Source organism: Pleurodeles waltl, unplaced genomic scaffold, assembly GCF_031143425.1.
Source record: "Pleurodeles waltl isolate 20211129_DDA unplaced genomic scaffold, aPleWal1.hap1.20221129 scaffold_69, whole genome shotgun sequence".
In the NCBI taxonomy this organism is placed as follows: domain Eukaryota; kingdom Metazoa; phylum Chordata; class Amphibia; order Caudata; family Salamandridae; genus Pleurodeles; species Pleurodeles waltl.
The window spans coordinates 1,080,885-1,099,811 of record NW_027150390.1 but is presented as its reverse complement, the minus strand read 5'-3'; the positions used below and the strand labels follow the sequence as shown (position 1 = coordinate 1,099,811).

Genomic DNA, 18,927 nt, shown 5'->3' with positions numbered 1-18,927 from the left:
TTTTCTGCACCCAGCATGCCTTGTGACATTCTTAGGCAAATGAGGTGAGAGCCCTGCCAGAATAGCTCCAGCGATCCCATGCCACTCCTCTGAAGGCTCCTGATCTGCATAACCACAGCATTTTGAGCAGGAAGCAGAGTGGTGCAGCGGAAGCGTGCTGGGCCCATAACCCAGAGGTCGATGGATCGAAACCATCCTCTGCTAGCATGGATTGAATTTTTTTCTTGTGAGGACCACTCTCTCGTTTCCACGCTGCCAGAGCGGAAAACAGCAGGCTTGTGCCAGCTTTTTGTGGGAAGAGACTGCTCAACTATCGGTCTCTGCTCAAAGTCAGGGAGACAGATGGTCAGAGAATCAACCCTACACTTCAAAGGAAATGATGCACAGTTATGACCATTAAAGAAAGATGGGACCCTCGCACTTCTTTCTGAGCCTGCTTGGAACGTTATTATTCCCTTTTTTTGTCCTGCTATTATCAATCTCCTGTGAATTTCGTGGAGCTGTTTTCTTTCTCTACCCTGCTGTTTTTCCCTTGCTGCCAATATATGCTTATTTCAATGATTTGAACTGCTGCTTTCCCTTTCTCCTTTTCTGCGCAGCTTTTGCATTGGTTTCAATCTCCAGTTCCTTAGCAGTTGCAAGAACTTTTTTCCTGATTTTCATGTTGGTCTGTAAACCAAAAATACCTCTGATAGTGGTGCAATATAGTCATTCAACTCAGGGTTGTGATGTCTAGAGTTTAAAAAAAACATATGCCACGGAGCGTTGGTGGTATAGTGGTGAGCATAGCTGCCTTCCAAGCAGTTGACCCGGGATCGATTCCCGGCCAACGCAGTGCTAATATTTATACATTAAGCAAGCTGTAGCTATTCTAACGCAATATTTTAAAAAAAAGAGAAATATCTTGACCAGATTACTCAGCTATTAGATAAATAATAAACAAAGACATAGGCAGGCATCCTAAAAGCCCCGTCTGCGACTTTCTATGTCCTGAAATTTTTATATTTTACAAACAGCAGTCACCACTCACAACTGCTGGTAATAAATGGGCTGCAGGGGGGCAGTCAATGAAACGGCTAAGCCCTTCTGCCCGACCAGCCTTTAGAACTGCAGCATCTCTGCAGTAAAAAGTGTTTCAGGTCAATATCTCTCCCCTGGAAAAAATGTGCGAGACCCACCACCGATAAATGTGGCAAAAGTCCCCAACATTTTCTGCATATTTGTGCTCTTACCTGAAAGCAGCGCCACCTTGTAGTCATCGCAGGCAACTGCAGCATACAACCAAATTTATCGGAGAGCAAGGTGAAAGAAACCCAAGGGAACAGCCCCTGTCTGCAGCAGGAAGGTTGGCTGCTTCTAATGGACAGAACTTCCAGTCCTAAGTCCACTCACGTCCCGAACGCTCATACCGGGCAAGCCCTCACCGGGTGCACCTCTGGCTCCCAGGTAAGGCCAAAACCTGAGCATGGTAGCGCAGGATCACAGAGAAGGAGCGGGTGGGGGTGCTTCTGTCTAGACAAAGGCGTGACATGGCTAGTGACTGAGAGGGCCTTGACTTTCCCCTATGACTGACTGTGAGAGGGGAAGGCGAAGATTTTCTGCACCCAGCATGCCTTGTGACATTCTTAGGCAAATGAGGTGAGAGCCCTGCCAGAATAGCTCCAGCGATCCCATGCCACTCCTCTGAAGGCTCCTGATCTGCATAACCACAGCATTTTGAGCAGGAAGCAGAGTGGCGCAGCGGAAGCGTGCTGGGCCCATAACCCAGAGGTCGATGGATCGAAACCATCCTCTGCTAGCATGGATTGAATTTTTTTCTTGTGAGGACCACTCTCTCGTTTCCACGCTGCCAGAGCGGAAAACAGCAGGCTTGTGCCAGCTTTTTGTGGGAAGAGACTGCTCAACTATCGGTCTCTGCTCAAAGTCAGGGAGACAGATGGTCAGAGAATCAACCCTACACTTCAAAGGAAATGATGCACAGTTATGACCATTAAAGAAAGATGGGACCCTCGCACTTCTTTCTGAGCCTGCTTGGAACGTTATTATTCCCTTTTTTTGTCCTGCTATTATCAATCTCCTGTGAATTTCGTGGAGCTGTTTTCTTTCTCTACCCTGCTGTTTTTCCCTTGCTGCCAATATATGCTTATTTCAATGATTTGAACTGCTGCTTTCCCTTTCTCCTTTTCTGCGCAGCTTTTGCATTGGTTTCAATCTCCAGTTCCTTAGCAGTTGCAAGAACTTTTTTCCTGATTTTCATGTTGGTCTGTAAACCAAAAATACCTCTGATACTGGTGCAATATAGTCATTGAACTCAGGGTTGTGATGTCTAGAGTTTAAAAAAAACATATGCCACGGAGCGTTGGTGGTATAGTGGTGAGCATAGCTGCCTTCCAAGCAGTTGACCCGGGTTCGATTCCCGGCCAACGCAGTGCTAATATTTATACATTAAGCAAGCTGTAGCTATTCTAACGCAATATGTTAAAAAAAAGAGAAATATCTTGACCAGATTACTCAGCTATTAGATAAATAATAAACAAAGACATAGGCAGGCATCCTAAAAGCCCCATCTGCGACTTTCTATGTCCAGAAATTTTTATATTTTACAAACAGCAGTCACCACTCACAACTGCTGGTAATAAATGGGCTGCAGGGGGGCAGGCAATGAAACGGCTAAGCCCTTCTGCCCCACCAGCCTTTAGAACTGCAGCATCTCTGCAGTAAAAAGTGTTTCAGGTCAATATCTCTCCCCTGGAAAAAATGTGCGAGACCCACCACCGATAAATGTGGCAAAAGTCCCCAACATTTTCTGCATATTTGTGCTCTTACCTGAAAGCAGCGCCACCTTGTAGTCATCGCAGGCAACTGCAGCATACAACCAAATTTATCCGAGAGCAAGGTGAAAGAAACCCAAGGGAACAGCCCCTGTCTGCAGCAGGAAGGTTGGCTGCTTCGAATGGACAGAACTTCCAGTCCTAAGTTCACTCACGTCCCGAACGCTCATGCCGGGCAAGCCCTCACCGGGTGCACCTCTGGCTCCCAGGTAAGTCCAAAACCTGAGCATGGTAGCGCAGGATCACAGAGAAGGAGCGGGTGGGGGTGCTTCTGTCTAGACAAAGGCGTGACATGGCTAGTGACTGAGAGGGCCTTGACTTTCCCCTATGACTGACTGTGAGAGGGGAAGGCGAAGATTTTCTGCACCCAGCATGCCTTGTGACATTCTTAGGCAAATGAGGTGAGAGCCCTGCCAGAATAGCTCCAGCGATCCCATGCCACTCCTCTGAAGGCTCCTGATCTGCATAACCACAGCATTTTGAGCAGGAAGCAGAGTGGCGCAGCGGAAGCGTGCTGGGCCCATAACCCAGAGGTCGATGGATCGAAACCATCCTCTGCTAGCATGGATTGAATTTTTTTCTTGTGAGGACCACTCTCTCGTTTCCACGCTGCCAGAGCGGAAAACAGCAGGCTTGTGCCAGCTTTTTGTGGGAAGAGACTGCTCAACTATCGGTCTCTGCTCAAAGTCAGGGAGACAGATAGTCAGAGAATCAACCCTACACTTCAAAGGAAATGATGTACAGTTATGACCATTAACGAAAGATGGGACCCTCGCACTTCTTTCTGAGCCTGCTTGGAACGTTATTATTCCCTTTTTTTGTCCTGCTATTATCAATCTCCTGTGAATTTCGTGGAGCTGTTTTCTTTCTCTACCCTGCTGTTTTTCCCTTGCTGCCAATATATGCTTATTTCAATGATTTGAACTGCTGCTTTCCCTTTCTCCTTTTCTGCGCAGCTTTTGCATTGGTTTCAATCTCCAGTTCCTTAGCAGTTGCAAGAACTTTTTTCCTGATTTTCATGTTGGTCTGTAAACCAAAAATACCTCTGATACTGGTGCAATATAGTCATTGAACTCAGGGTTGTGATGTCTAGAGTTTAAAAAAAACATATGCCACGGAGCGTTGGTGGTATAGTGGTGAGCATAGCTGCCTTCCAAACAGTTGACCCGGGTTCGATTCCTGGCCAACGCAGTGCTAATATTTATACATTAAGCAAGCTGTAGCTATTCTAACGCAATATGTTAAAAAAAAGAGAAATATCTTGACCAGATTACTCAGCTATTAGATAAATAATAAACAAAGACATAGGCAGGCATCCCAAAAGCCCCGTCTGCGACTTTCTATGTCCTGAAATTTTTATATTTTACAAACAGCAGTCACCACTCACAACTGCTGGTAATAAATGGGCTGCAGGGGGGCAGGCAATGAAACGGCTAAGCCCTTCTGCCCGACCAGCCTTTAGAACTGCAGCATCTCTGCAGTAAAAAGTGTTTCAGGTCAATATCTCTCCCCTGGAAAAAATGTGCGAGACCCACCACCGATAAATGTGGCAAAAGTCCCCAACATTTTCTGCATATTTGTGCTCTTACCTGAAAGCAGCGCCACCTTGTAGTCATCGCAGGCAACTGCAGCATACAACCAAATTTATCCGAGAGCAAGGTGAAAGAAACCCAAGGGAACAGCCCCTGTCTGCAGCAGGAAGGTTGGCTGCTTCGAATGGACAGAACTTCCAGTCCTAAGTCCACTCACGTCCCGAACGCTCCCAAACGCTCATACCGGGCAAGCCCTCACCGGGTGCACCTCTGGCTCCCAGGTAAGGCCAAAACCTGAGCATGGTAGCGCAGGATCACAGAGAAGGAGCGGGTGGGGGTGCTTCTGTCTTGACAAAGGCGTGACATGGCTAGTGACTGAGAGGGCCTTGACTTTCCCCTATGACTGACTGTGAGAGGGGAAGGCGAAGATTTTCTGCACCCAGCATGCCTTGTGACATTCTTAGGCAAATGAGGTGAGAGCCCTGCCAGAATAGCTCCAGCGATCCCATGCCACTCCTCTGAAGGCTCCTGATCTGCATAACCACAGCATTTTGAGCAGGAAGCAGAGTGGCGCAGCGGAAGCGTGCTGGGCCCGTAACCCAGAGGTTGATGGATCGAAACCAACTTCTGCTAGCATGGATTGATTTTTTTTCTTGTGAGGACCACTCTCTCGTTTCCACGCTGCCAGAGCGGAAAACAGCAGGTTTGTGCCAGCTTTTTGTGGGAAGAGACTGCTCAACTATCGGTCTCTGCTCAAAGTCAGGGAGACAGATGGTCAGAGAATCAACCCTACACTTCAAAGGAAATGATGCACAGTTATGACCATTAACGAAAGATGGGACCCTCGCACTTCTTTCTGAGCCTGCTTGGAACGTTATTATTCCCTTTTTTTGTCCTGCTATTATCAATCTCCTGTGAATTTCGTGGAGCTGTTTTCTTTCTCTACCCTGCTGTTTTTCCCTTGCTGCCAATATATGCTTATTTCAATGATTTGAACTGCTGCTTTCCCTTTCTCCTTTTCTGCGCAGCTTTTGCATTGGTTTCAATCTCCAGTTCCTTAGCAGTTGCAAGAACTTTTTTCCTGATTTTCATGTTGGTCTGTAAACCAAAAATACCTCTGATACTGGTGCAATATAGTCATTGAACTCAGGGTTGTGATGTCTAGAGTTTAAAAAAATCATATGCCACGTAGCGTTGGTGGTATAGTGGTGAGCATAGCTGCCTTCCAAGCAGTTGACCCGGGTTCGATTCCTGGCCAACGCAGTGCTAATATTTATACATTAAGCAAGCTGTAGCTATTCTAACGCAATATGTTAAAAAAAAAGAGAAATATCTTGACCAGATTACTCAGCTATTAGATAAATAATAAACAAAGACATAGGCAGGCATCCCAAAAGCCCCGTCTGCGACTTTCTATATCCTGAAATTTTTATATTTTCCAAACAGCAGTCACCACTCACAACTGCTGGTAATAAATGGGCTGCAGGGGGGCAGGCAATGAAACGGCTAAGCCCTTCTGCCCGACCAGCCTTTAGAACTGCAGCATCTCTGCAGTAAAAAGTGTTTCAGGTCAATATCTCTCCCCTGGAAAAAATGTGCGAGACCCACCACCGATAAATGTGGCAAAAGTCCCCAACATTTTCTGCATATTTGTGCTCTTACCTGAAAGCAGCGCCACCTTGTAGTCATCGCAGGCAACTGCAGCATACAACCAAATTTATCCGAGAGCAAGGTGAAAGAAACCCAAGGGAACAGCCTCTGTCTGCAGCAGGAAGGTTGGCTGCTTCGAATGGACAGAACTTCCAGTCCTAAGTCCACTCACGTCCCGAACGCTCCCAAACGCTCGCCCTCACCGGGTGCACCTCTGGCTCCCAGGTAAGGCCAAAACCTGAGCATGGTAGCGCAGGATCACAGAGAAGGAGCGGGTGGGGGTGCTTCTGTCTTGACAAAGGCGTGACATGGCTAGTGACTGAGAGGGCCTTGACTTTCCCCTATGACTGACTGTGAGAGGGGAAGGCGAAGATTTTCTGCACCCAGCATGCCTTGTGACATTCTTAGGCAAATGAGGTGAGAGCCCTGCCAGAATAGCTCCAGCGATCCCATGCCACTCCTCTGAAGGCTCCTGATCTGCATAACCACAGCATTTTGAGCAGGAAGCAGAGTGGCGCAGCGGAAGTGTGCAGGGCCCATAACCCAGAGGTCGATGGATCGAAACCATCCTCTGCTAGCATGGATTGATTTTTTTTCTTGTGAGGACCACTCTCTCGTTTCCACGCTGCCAGAGCGGAAAACAGCAGGCTTGTGCCAGCTTTTTGTGGGAAGAGACTGCTCAACTATCGGTCTCTGCTCAAAGTCAGGGAGACAGATGGTCAGAGAATCAACCCTACACTTCAAAGGAAATGATGCACAGTTATGACCATTAACGAAAGATGGGACCCTCGCACTTCTTTCTGAGGCTGCTTGGAACGTTATTATTCCCTTTTTTTGTCCTGCTATTATCAATCTCCTGTGAATTTCGTGGAGCTGTTTTCTTTCTCTACCCTGCTGTTTTTCCCTTGCTGCCAATATATGCTTATTTCAATGATTTGAACTGCTGCTTTCCCTTTCTCCTTTTCTGCGCAGCTTTTGCATTGGTTTCAATCTCCAGTTCCTTAGCAGTTGCAAGAACTTTTTTCCTGATTTTCATGTTGGTCTGTAAACCAAAAATACCTCTGATACTGGTGCAATATAGTCATTGAACTCAGGGTTGTGATGTCTAGAGTTTAAAAAAAACATATGCCACGGAGCGTTGGTGGTATAGTGGTGAGCATAGCTGCCTTCCAAGCAGTTGACCCGGGTTCGATTCCGGGCCAACGCAGTGCTAATATTTATACATTAAGCAAGCTGTAGCTATTCTAACGCAATATGTTAAAAAAAAGAGAAATATCTTGACCAGATTACTCAGCTATTAGATAAATAATAAACAAAGACATAGGCAGGCATCCCAAAAGCCCCGTCTGCGACTTTCTATGTCCTGAAATTTTTATATTTTACAAACAGCAGTCACCACTCACAACTGCTGGTAATAAATGGGCTGCAGGGGGGCAGGCAATGAAACGGCTAAGCCCTTCTTCCCGACCAGCCTTTAGAACTGCAGCATCTCTGCAGTAAAAAGTGTTTCAGGTCAATATCTCTCCCCTGGAAAAAATGTGCGAGACCCACCACCGATAAATGTGGCAAAAGTCCCCAACATTTTCTGCATATTTGTGCTCTTACCTGAAAGCAGCGCCACCTTGTAGTCATTGCAGGCAACTGCAGCATACAACCAAATTTATCGGAGAGCAAGGTGAAAGAAACCCAAGGGAACAGCCCCTGTCTGCAGCAGGAAGGTTGGCTGCTTCGAATGGACAGAACTTCCAGTCCTAAGTCCACTCACGTCCCGAACGTTCATACCGGGCACGCCCTCACCGGGTGCACCTCTGGCTCCCAGGTAAGGCCAAAACCTGAGCATGGTAGCGCAGGATCACAGAGAAGGAGCGGGTGGGGGTGCTTCTGTCTTGACAAAGGCGTGACATGGCTAGTGACTGAGAGGGCCTTGACTTTCCCCTATGACTGACTGTGAGAGGGGAAGGCGAAGATTTTCTGCACCCAGCATGCCTTGTGACATTCTTAGGCAAATGAGGTGAGAGCCCTGCCAGAATAGCTCCAGCGATCCCATGCCACTCCTCTGAAGGCTCCTGATCTGCATAACCACAGCATTTTGAACAGGAAGCAGAGTGGCGCAGCGGAAGCGTGCTGGGCCCATAACCCAGAGGTCGATGGATCGAAACCATCCTCTGCTAGCATGGATTGATTTTTTTTCTTTTGAGGACCACTCTCTCGTTTCCACGCTGCCAGAGCGGAAAACAGCAGGCTTGTGCCAGCTTTTTGTGGGAAGAGACTGCTCAACTATCGGTCTCTGCTCAAAGTCAGGGAGACAGATGGTCAGAGAATCAACCCTACACTTCAAAGGAAATGATGCACAGTTATGACCATTAAAGAAAGATGGGACCCTCGCACTTCTTTCTGAGCCTGCTTGGAACGTTATTATTCCCTTTTTTTGTCCTGCTATTATCAATCTCCTGTGAATTTCGTGGAGCTGTTTTCTTTCTCTACCCTGCTGTTTTTCCCTTGCTGGCAATATATGCTTATTTCAATGATTTGAACTGCTGCTTTCCCTTTCTCCTTTTCTGCGCAGCTTTTGCATTGGTTTCAATCTCCAGTTCCTTAGCAGTTGCAAGAACTTTTTTCCTGATTTTCATGTTGGTCTGTAAACCAAAAATACCTCTGATACTGTTGCAATATAGTCATTGAACTCAGGGTTGTGATGTCTAGAGTTTAAAAAAAACATATGCCATGGAGCGTTGGTGGTATAGTGGTGAGCATAGCTGCCTTCCAAGCAGTTGACTTGGGTTTGATTCCCGGCCAACGCAGTGCTAATATTTATACATTAAGCAAGCTGTAGCTATTCTAACGCAATATGTTAAAAAAAAGAGAAATATCTTGACCAGATTACTCAGCTATTAGATAAATAATAAACAAAGACATAGGCAGGCATCCCAAAAGCCCCGTCTGCGACTTTCTATGTCCTGAATTTTTTATATTTTACAAACAGCAGTCACCACTCACAACTGCTGGTAATAAATGGGCTGCAGGGGGGCAGGCATTGAAACGGCTAAGCCCTTCTGCCCGACCAGCCTTTAGAACTGTAGCATCTCTGCAGTAAAAAGTGTTTCAGGTCAATATCTCTCCCCTGGAAAAAATGTGCGAGACCCACCACCGATAAATGTGGCAAAAGTCCCCAACATTTTCTGCATATTTGTGCTCTTACCTGAAAGCAGCGCCACCTTGTAGTCATCGCAGGCAACTGTAGCATACAACCAAATTTATCCGAGAGCAAGGTGAAAGAAACCCAAGGGAACAGCCCCTGTCTGCAGCAGGAAGGTTGGCTGCTTCGAATGGACAGAACTTCCAGTACTAAGTCCACTCACGTCCCGAACGCTCCCAAACGCTCATACCGGGCAAGCCCTAACCGGTTGCACCTCTGGCTCCCAGGTAAGGCCAAAACCTGAGCATGGTAGCGCAGGATCACAGAGAAGGAGCGGGTGGGGGTGCTTCTGTCTTGACAAAGGCGTGACATGGCTAGTGACTGAGAGGGCCTTGACTTTCCCCTATGACTGACTGTGAGAGGGGAAGGCGAAGATTTTCTGCACCCAGCATGCCTTGTGACATTCTTAGGCAAATGAGGTGAGAGCCCTGCCAGAATAGCTCCAGCGATCCCATGCCACTCCTCTGAAGGCTCCTGATCTGCATAACCACAGCATTTTGAGCAGGAAGCAGAGTGGCGCAGCGGAAGCGTGCTGGGCCCATAACCCAGAGGTCGATGGATCGAAACCATCCTCTGCTAGCATGGATTGAATTTTTTTCTTGTGAGGACCACTCTCTCGTTTCCACGCTGCCAGAGCGGAAAACAGCAGGCTTGTGCCAGCTTTTTGTGGGAAGAGACTGCTCAACTATCGGTCTCTGCTCAAAGTCAGGGAGACAGATGGTCAGAGAATCAACCCTACACTTCAAAGGAAATGATGCACAGTTATGACCATTAAAGAAAGATGGGACCCTCGCACTTCTTTCTGAGCCTGCTTGGAACGTTATTATTCCCTTTTTTTGTCCTGCTATTATCAATCTCCTGTGAATTTCGTGGAGCTGTTTTCTTTCTCTACCCTGCTGTTTTTCCCTTGCTGCCAATATATGCTTATTTCAATGATTTGAACTGCTGCTTTCCCTTTCTCCTTTTCTGCGCAGCTTTTGCATTGGTTTCAATCTCCAGTTCCTTAGCAGTTGCAAGAACTTTTTTCCTGATTTTCATGTTGGTCTGTAAACCAAAAATACCTCTGATAGTGGTGCAATATAGTCATTCAACTCAGGGTTGTGATGTCTAGAGTTTAAAAAAAACATATGCCACGGAGCGTTGGTGGTATAGTGGTGAGCATAGCTGCCTTCCAAGCAGTTGACCCGGGATCGATTCCCGGCCAACGCAGTGCTAATATTTATACATTAAGCAAGCTGTAGCTATTCTAACGCAATATTTTAAAAAAAAGAGAAATATCTTGACCAGATTACTCAGCTATTAGATAAATAATAAACAAAGACATAGGCAGGCATCCTAAAAGCCCCGTCTGCGACTTTCTATGTCCTGAAATTTTTATATTTTACAAACAGCAGTCACCACTCACAACTGCTGGTAATAAATGGGCTGCAGGGGGGCAGTCAATGAAACGGCTAAGCCCTTCTGCCCGACCAGCCTTTAGAACTGCAGCATCTCTGCAGTAAAAAGTGTTTCAGGTCAATATCTCTCCCCTGGAAAAAATGTGCGAGACCCACCACCGATAAATGTGGCAAAAGTCCCCAACATTTTCTGCATATTTGTGCTCTTACCTGAAAGCAGCGCCACCTTGTAGTCATCGCAGGCAACTGCAGCATACAACCAAATTTATCGGAGAGCAAGGTGAAAGAAACCCAAGGGAACAGCCCCTGTCTGCAGCAGGAAGGTTGGCTGCTTCTAATGGACAGAACTTCCAGTCCTAAGTCCACTCACGTCCCGAACGCTCATACCGGGCAAGCCCTCACCGGGTGCACCTCTGGCTCCCAGGTAAGGCCAAAACCTGAGCATGGTAGCGCAGGATCACAGAGAAGGAGCGGGTGGGGGTGCTTCTGTCTAGACAAAGGCGTGACATGGCTAGTGACTGAGAGGGCCTTGACTTTCCCCTATGACTGACTGTGAGAGGGGAAGGCGAAGATTTTCTGCACCCAGCATGCCTTGTGACATTCTTAGGCAAATGAGGTGAGAGCCCTGCCAGAATAGCTCCAGCGATCCCATGCCACTCCTCTGAAGGCTCCTGATCTGCATAACCACAGCATTTTGAGCAGGAAGCAGAGTGGCGCAGCGGAAGCGTGCTGGGCCCATAACCCAGAGGTCGATGGATCGAAACCATCCTCTGCTAGCATGGATTGATTTTTTTTCTTGTGAGGACCACTCTCTCGTTTCCACGCTGCCAGAGCGGAAAACAGCAGGCTTGTGCCAGCTTTTTGTGGGAAGAGACTGCTCAACTATCGGTCTCAGCTCAAAGTCAGGGAGACAGATGGTCAGAGAATCAACCCTACACTTCAAAGGAAATGATGCACAGTTATGACCATTAACGAAAGATGGGACCCTCGCACTTCTTTCTGAGCCTGCTTGGAACGTTATTATTCCCTTTTTTTGTCCTGCTATTATCAATCTCCTGTGAATTTCGTGGAGCTGTTTTCTTTCTCTACCCTGCTGTTTTTCCCTTGCTGCCAATATATGCTTATTTCAATGATTTGAACTGCTGCTTTCCCTTTCTCCTTTTCTGCGCAGCTTTTGCATTGGTTTCAATCTCCAGTTCCTTAGCAGTTGCAAGAACTTTTTTCCTGATTTTCATGTTGGTCTGTAAACCAAAAATACCTCTGATACTGGTGCAATATAGTCATTGAACTCAGGGTTGTGATGTCTAGAGTTTAAAAAAAACATATGCCACGGAGCGTTGGTGGTATAGTGGTGAGCATAGCTGCCTTCCAAACAGTTGACCCGGGTTCGATTCCTGGCCAACGCAGTGCTAATATTTATACATTAAGCAAGCTGTAGCTATTCTAACGCAATATGTTAAAAAAAAGAGAAATATCTTGACCAGATTACTCAGCTATTAGATAAATAATAAACAAAGACATAGGCAGGCATCCCAAAAGCCCCGTCTGCGACTTTCTATGTCCTGAAATTTTTATATTTTACAAACAGCAGTCACCACTCACAACTGCTGGTAATAAATGGGCTGCAGGGGGGCAGGCAATGAAACGGCTAAGCCCTTCTGCCCGACCAGCCTTTAGAACTGCAACATCTCTGCAGTAAAAAGTGTTTCAGGTCAATATCTCTCCCCTGGAAAAAATGTGCGAGACCCACCACCGATAAATGTGGCAAAAGTCCCCAACATTTTCTGCATATTTGTGCTCTTACCTGAAAGCAGCGCCACCTTGTAGTCATCGCAGGCAACTGCAGCATACAACCAAATTTATCCGAGAGCAAGGTGAAAGAAACCCAAGGGAACAGCCCCTGTCTGCAGCAGGAAGGTTGGCTGCTTCGAATGGACAGAACTTCCAGTCCTAAGTCCACTCACGTCCCGAACGCTCCCAAACGCTCATACCGGGCAAGCCCTCACCGGGTGCACCTCTGGCTCCCAGGTAAGGCCAAAACCTGAGCATGGTAGCGCAGGATCACAGAGAAGGAGCGGGTGGGGGTGCTTCTGTCTTGACAAAGGCGTGACATGGCTAGTGACTGAGAGGGCCTTGACTTTCCCCTATGACTGACTGTGAGAGGGGAAGGCGAAGATTTTCTGCACCCAGCATGCCTTGTGACATTGTTAGGCAAATGAGGTGAGAGCCCTGCCAGAATAGCTCCAGCGATCCCATGCCACTCCTCTGAAGGCTCCTGATCTGCATAACCACAGCATTTTGAGCAGGAAGCAGAGTGGCGCAGCGGAAGCGTGCTGGGCCCATAACCCAGAGGTTAATGGATCGAAACCAACTTCTGCTAGCATGGATTGATTTTTTTTCTTGTGAGGACCACTCTCTCGTTTCCACGCTGCCAGAGCGGAAAGCAGCAGGCTTGTGCCAGCTTTTTGTGGAAAGAGACTGCTCAACTATCGGTCTCTGCTCAAAGTCAGGGAGACAGATGGTCAGAGAATCAACCCTACACTTCAAAGGAAATGATGCACAGTTATGACCATTAACGAAAGATGGGACCCTCGCACTTCTTTCTGAGCCTGCTTGGAACGTTATTATTCCCTTTTTTTGTCCTGCTATTATCAATCTCCTGTGAATTTCGTGGAGCTGTTTTCTTTCTCTACCCTGCTGTTTTTCCCTTGCTGCCAATATATGCTTATTTCAATGATTTGAACTGCTGCTTTCCCTTTCTCCTTTTCTGCGCAGCTTTTGCATTGGTTTCAATCTCCAGTTCCTTAGCAGTTGCAAGAACTTTTTTCCTGATTTTCATGTTGGTCTGTAAACCAAAAATACCTCTGATACTGGTGCAATATAGTCATTGAACTCAGGGTTGTGATGTCTAGAGTTTAAAAAAAAACATATGCCATGTAGCGTTGGTGGTATAGTGGTGAGCATAGCTGCCTTCCAAGCAGTTGACCCGGGTTCGATTCCTGGCCAACGCAGTGCTAATATTTATACATTAAGCAAGCTGTAGCTATTCTAACGCAATATGTTAAAAAAAAGAGAAATATCTTGACCAGATTACTCAGCTATTAGATAAATAATAAACAAAGACATAGGCAGGCATCCCAAAAGCCCCGTCTGCGACTTTCTATATCCTGAAATTTTTATATTTTCCAAACAGCAGTCACCACTCACAACTGCTGGTAATAAATGGGCTGCAGGGGGGCAGGCAATGAAACGGCTAAGCCCTTCTGCCCGACCAGCCTTTAGAACTGCAGCATCTCTGCAGTAAAAAGTGTTTCAGGTCAATATCTCTCCCCTGGAAAAAATGTGCGAGACCCACCACCGATAAATGTGGCAAAAGTCCCCAACATTTTCTGCATATTTGTGCTCTTACCTGAAAGCAGCGCCACCTTGTAGTCATCGCAGGCAACTGCATCATACAACCAAATTTATCCGAGAGCAAGGTAAAAGAAACCCAAGGGAACAGCCTCTGTCTGCAGCAGGAAGGTTGGCTGCTTCGAATGGACAGAACTTCCAGTCCTAAGTCCACTCACGTCCCGAACGCTCCCAAACGCTCGCCCTCACCGGGTGCACCTCTGGCTCCCAGGTAAGGCCAAAACCTGAGCATGGTAGCGCAGGATCACAGAGAAGGAGCGGGTGGGGGTGCTTCTGTCTTGACAAAGGCGTGACATGGCTAGTGACTGAGAGGGCCTTGACTTTCCCCTATGACTGACTGTGAGAGGGGAAGGCGAAGATTTTCTGCACCCAGCATGCCTTGTGACATTGTTAGGCAAATGAGGTGAGAGCCCTGCCAGAATAGCTCCAGCGATCCCATGCCACTCCTCTGAAGGCTCCTGATCTGCATAACCACAGCATTTTGAGCAGGAAGCAGAGTGGCGCAGCGGAAGCGTGCTGGACCATAACCCAGAGGTTAATGGATCGAAACCAACTTCTGCTAGCATGGATTGATTTTTTTTCTTGTGAGGACCACTCTCTCGTTTCCACGCTGCCAGAGCGGAAAACAGCAGGCTTGTGCCAGCTTTTTGTGGAAAGAGACTGCTCAACTATCGGTCTCTGCTCAAAGTCAGGGAGACAGATGGTCAGAGAATCAACCCTACACTTCAAAGGAAATGATGCACAGTTATGACCATTAACGAAAGATGGGACCCTCGCACTTCTTTCTGAGCCTGCCTGGAACGTTATTATTCCCTTTTTTTGTCCTGCTATTATCAATCTCCTGTGAATTTCGTGGAGCTGTTTTCTTTCTCTACCCTGCTGTTTTTCCCTTGCTGCCAATATATGCTTATTTCAATGATTTGAACTGCTGCTTTCCCTTTCTCCTTTTCTGCGCAGCTTTTGCATTGGTTTCAATCTCCAGTTCCTTAGCAGTTGCAAGAACTTTTTTCCTGATTTTCATGTTGGTCTGTAAACCAAAAATACCTCTGATACTGTTGCAATATAGTCATTGAACTCAGGGTTGTGATGTCTAGAGTTTAAAAAAAAACATATGCCATGTAGCGTTGGTGGTATAGTGGTGAGCATAGCTGCCTTCCAAGCAGTTGACCCGGGTTCGATTCCTGGCCAACGCAGTGCTAATATTTATACATTAAGCAAGCTGTAGCTATTCTAACGCAATATGTTAAAAAAAAGAGAAATATCTTGACCAGATTACTCAGCTATTAGATAAATAATAAACAAAGACATAGGCAGGCATCCCAAAAGCCCCGTCTGCGACTTTCTATATCCTGAAATTTTTATATTTTCCAAACAGCAGTCACCACTCACAACTGCTGGTAATAAATGGGCTGCAGGGGGGCAGGCAATGAAACGGCTAAGCCCTTCTGCCCGACCAGCCTTTAGAACTGCAGCATCTCTGCAGTAAAAAGTGTTTCAGGTCAATATCTCTCCCCTGGAAAAAATGTGCGAGACCCACCACCGATAAATGTGGCAAAAGTCCCCAACATTTTCTGCATATTTGTGCTCTTACCTGAAAGCAGCGCCACCTTGTAGTCATCGCAGGCAACTGCAGCATACAACCAAATTTATCCGAGAGCAAGGTGAAAGAAACCCAAGGGAACAGCCTCTGTCTGCAGCAGGAAGGTTGGCTGCTTCGAATGGACAGAACTTCCAGTCCTAAGTCCACTCACGTCCCGAACGCTCCCAAACGCTCGCCCTCACCGGGTGCACCTCTGGCTCCCAGGTAAGGCCAAAACCTGAGCATGGTAGCGCAGGATCACAGAGAAGGAGCGGGTGGGGGTGCTTCTGTCTTGACAAAGGCGTGACATGGCTAGTGACTGAGAGGGCCTTGACTTTCCCCTATGACTGACTGTGAGAGGGGAAGGCGAAGATTTTCTGCACCCAGCATGCCTTGTGACATTCTTAGGCAAATGAGGTGAGAGCCCTGCCAGAATAGCTCCAGCGATCCCATGCCACTCCTCTGAAGGCTCCTGATCTGCATAACCACAGCATTTTGAGCAGGAAGCAGAGTGGCGCAGCGGAAGCGTGCTGGGCCCATAACCCAGAGGTCGATGGATCGAAACCATCCTCTGCTAGCATGGATTGATTTTTTTTCTTGTGAGGACCACTCTCTCGTTTCCACGCTGCCAGAGCGGAAAACAGCAGGCTTGTGCCAGCTTTTTGTGGGAAGAGACTGCTCAACTATCGGTCTCTGCTCAAAGTCAGGGAGACAGATGGTCAGAGAATCAACCCTACACTTCAAAGGAAATGATGCACAGTTATGACCATTAACGAAAGATGGGACCCTCGCACTTCTTTCTGAGGCTGCTTGGAACGTTATTATTCCCTTTTTTTGTCCTGCTATTATCAATCTCCTGTGAATTTCGTGGAGCTGTTTTCTTTCTCTACCCTGCTGTTTTTCCCTTGCTGCCAATATATGCTTATTTCAATGATTTGAACTGCTGCTTTCCCTTTCTCCATTTCTGCGCAGCTTTTGCATTGGTTTCAATCTCCAGTTCCTTAGCAGTTGCAAGAACTTTTTTCCTGATTTTCATGTTGGTCTGTAAACCAAAAATACCTCTGATACTGGTGCAATATAGTTATTGAACTCAGGGTTGTGATGTCTAGAGTTTAAAAAAAACTTATGCCACGGAGCGTTGGTGGTATAGTGGTGAGCATAGCTGCCTTCCAAGCAGTTGACCCGGGTTCGATTCCCGGCCAACGCAGTGCTAATATTTATACATTAAGCAAGCTGTAGCTATTCTAACGCAATATGTTAAAAAAAAGAGAAATATCTTGACCAGATTACTCAGCTATTAGATAAATAATAAACAAAGACATAGGCAGGCATCCCAAAAGCCCCGTCTGCGACTTTCTATGTCCTGAAATTTTTATATTTTACAAACAGCAGTCACCACTCACAACTGCTGGTAATAAATGGGCTGCAGGGGGGCAGGCAATGAAACGGCTAAGCCCTTCTGCCCGACCAGCCTTTAGAACTGCAGCATCTCTGCAGTAACAAGTGTTTCAGGTCAATATCTCTCCCCTGGAAAAAATGTGCGAGACCCACCACCGATAAATGTGGCAAAAGTCCCCAACATTTTCTGCATATTTGTGCTCTTACCTGAAAGCAGCGCCACCTTGTAGTCATTGCAGGCAACTGCAGCATACAACCAAATTTATCGGAGAGCAAGGTGAAAGAAACCCAAGGGAACAGCCCCTGTCTGCAGCAGGAAGGTTGGCTGCTTCGAATGGACAGAACTTCCAGTCCTAAGACCACTCACGTCCCGAACGCTCCCAAACGCTCATACCGGGCAAGCCCTCACCGGGTGCACCTCTGGCTCCCAGGTAAGGCCAAAACCTGAGCATGGTAGCGCAGGATCACAGAGAAGGAGCGGGTGGGGGTGCTTCTGTCTTGACAAAGGCGTGACATGGCTAGTGACTGAGAGGGCCTTGACTTTCCCCTATGACTGACTGTGAGAGGGGAAGGCGAAGATTTTCTGCACCCAGCATGCCTTGTGACATTCTTAGGCAAATGAGGTGAGAGCCCTGCCAGAATAGCTCCAGCGATCCCATGCCACTCCTCTGAAGGCTCCTGATCTGCATAACCACAGCATTTTGAACAGGAAGCAGAGTGGCGCAGCGGAAGCGTGATGGGCCCATAACCCAGAGGTCGATGGATCGAAACCATCCTCTGCTAGCATGGATTGATTTTTTTTCTTTTGAGGACCACTCTCTCGTTTCCACGCTGCCAGAGCGGAAAACAGCAGGCTTGTGCCAGCTTTTTGTGGGAAGAGACTGCTCAACTATCGGTCTCTGCTCAAAGTCAGGGAGACAGATGGTCAGAGAATCAACCCTACACTTCAAAGGAAATGATGCACAGTTATGACCATTAAAGAAAGATGGGACCCTCTCACTTCTTTCTGAGCCTGCTTGGAACGTTATTATTCCCTTTTTTTGTCCTGCTATTATCAATCTCCTGTGAATTTCGTGGAGCTGTTTTCTTTCTCTACCCTGCTGTTTTTCCCTTGCTGCCAATATATGCTTATTTCAATGATTTGAACTGCTGCTTTCCCTTTCTCCTTTTCTGCGCAGCTTTTGCATTGGTTTCAATCTCCAGTTCCTTAGCAGTTGCAAGAACTTTTTTCCTGATTTTCATGTTGGTCTGTAAACCAAAAATACCTCTGATACTAGTGCAATATAGTCATTGAACTCAGGGTTGTGATGTCTAGAGTTTTAAAAAAACATATGCCATGGAGCGTTGGTGGTATAGTGGTGAGCATAGCTGCCTTCCAAGCAGTTGACTTGGGTTTGATTCCCAGCCAACGCAGTGCTAACATTTATACATTAAGCAAGCTGTAGCTATTCTAACGCAATATGTTAAAAAAAAGAGAAATATCTTGACCAGATTACTCAGCTATTAGATAAATAATAAACAAAGACATAGGCAGGCATCCAAAAAGCCCCGTCTGCGACTTTCTATGTCCTGAAATTTTTATATTTTACAAACAGCAGTCACCACTCACAACTGCTGGTAATAAATGGGCTGCAGGGGGGCAGGCATTGAAACGGCTAAGCCCTTCTGCCCGCTCAGCCTTTAGAACTGCAGCATCTCTGCAGTAAAAAGTGTTTCAGGTCAATATCTCTCCCCTGGAAAAAATGTGCGAGACCCACCACCGATAAATGTGGCAAAAGTCCCCAACATTTTCTGCATATTTGTGCTCTTACCTGAAAGCAGCGCCACCTTGTAGTCATCGCAGGCAACTGCAGCATACAACCAAATTTATCCGAGAGCAAGGTGAAAGAAACCCGAGGGAACAGCCCCTGTCTGCAGCAGGAAGGTTGGCTGG

General features: G+C 46.9%; 4 non-coding genes across 4 annotated transcripts; all 4 read left to right on the top strand.

The window, feature by feature from the left end:
• Positions 1-762: 762 nt before the first annotated feature.
• Positions 763-834, top strand: TRNAG-UCC (transfer RNA glycine (anticodon UCC)). Its single transcript has one exon. It is a non-coding gene; the product is annotated as a tRNA-Gly (tRNA).
• A 1,522-nt stretch (positions 835-2,356) lies between these two features.
• On the top strand, positions 2,357-2,428 carry TRNAG-UCC (transfer RNA glycine (anticodon UCC)). Its single transcript has one exon. It is a non-coding gene; the product is annotated as a tRNA-Gly (tRNA).
• Positions 2,429-10,346: 7,918 nt separating this feature from the next.
• On the top strand, positions 10,347-10,418 carry TRNAG-UCC (transfer RNA glycine (anticodon UCC)). Its single transcript has one exon. It is a non-coding gene; the product is annotated as a tRNA-Gly (tRNA).
• A 6,313-nt stretch (positions 10,419-16,731) lies between these two features.
• Positions 16,732-16,803, top strand: TRNAG-UCC (transfer RNA glycine (anticodon UCC)). The gene has a single exon. It is a non-coding gene; the product is annotated as a tRNA-Gly (tRNA).
• Positions 16,804-18,927: the final 2,124 nt, after the last annotated feature.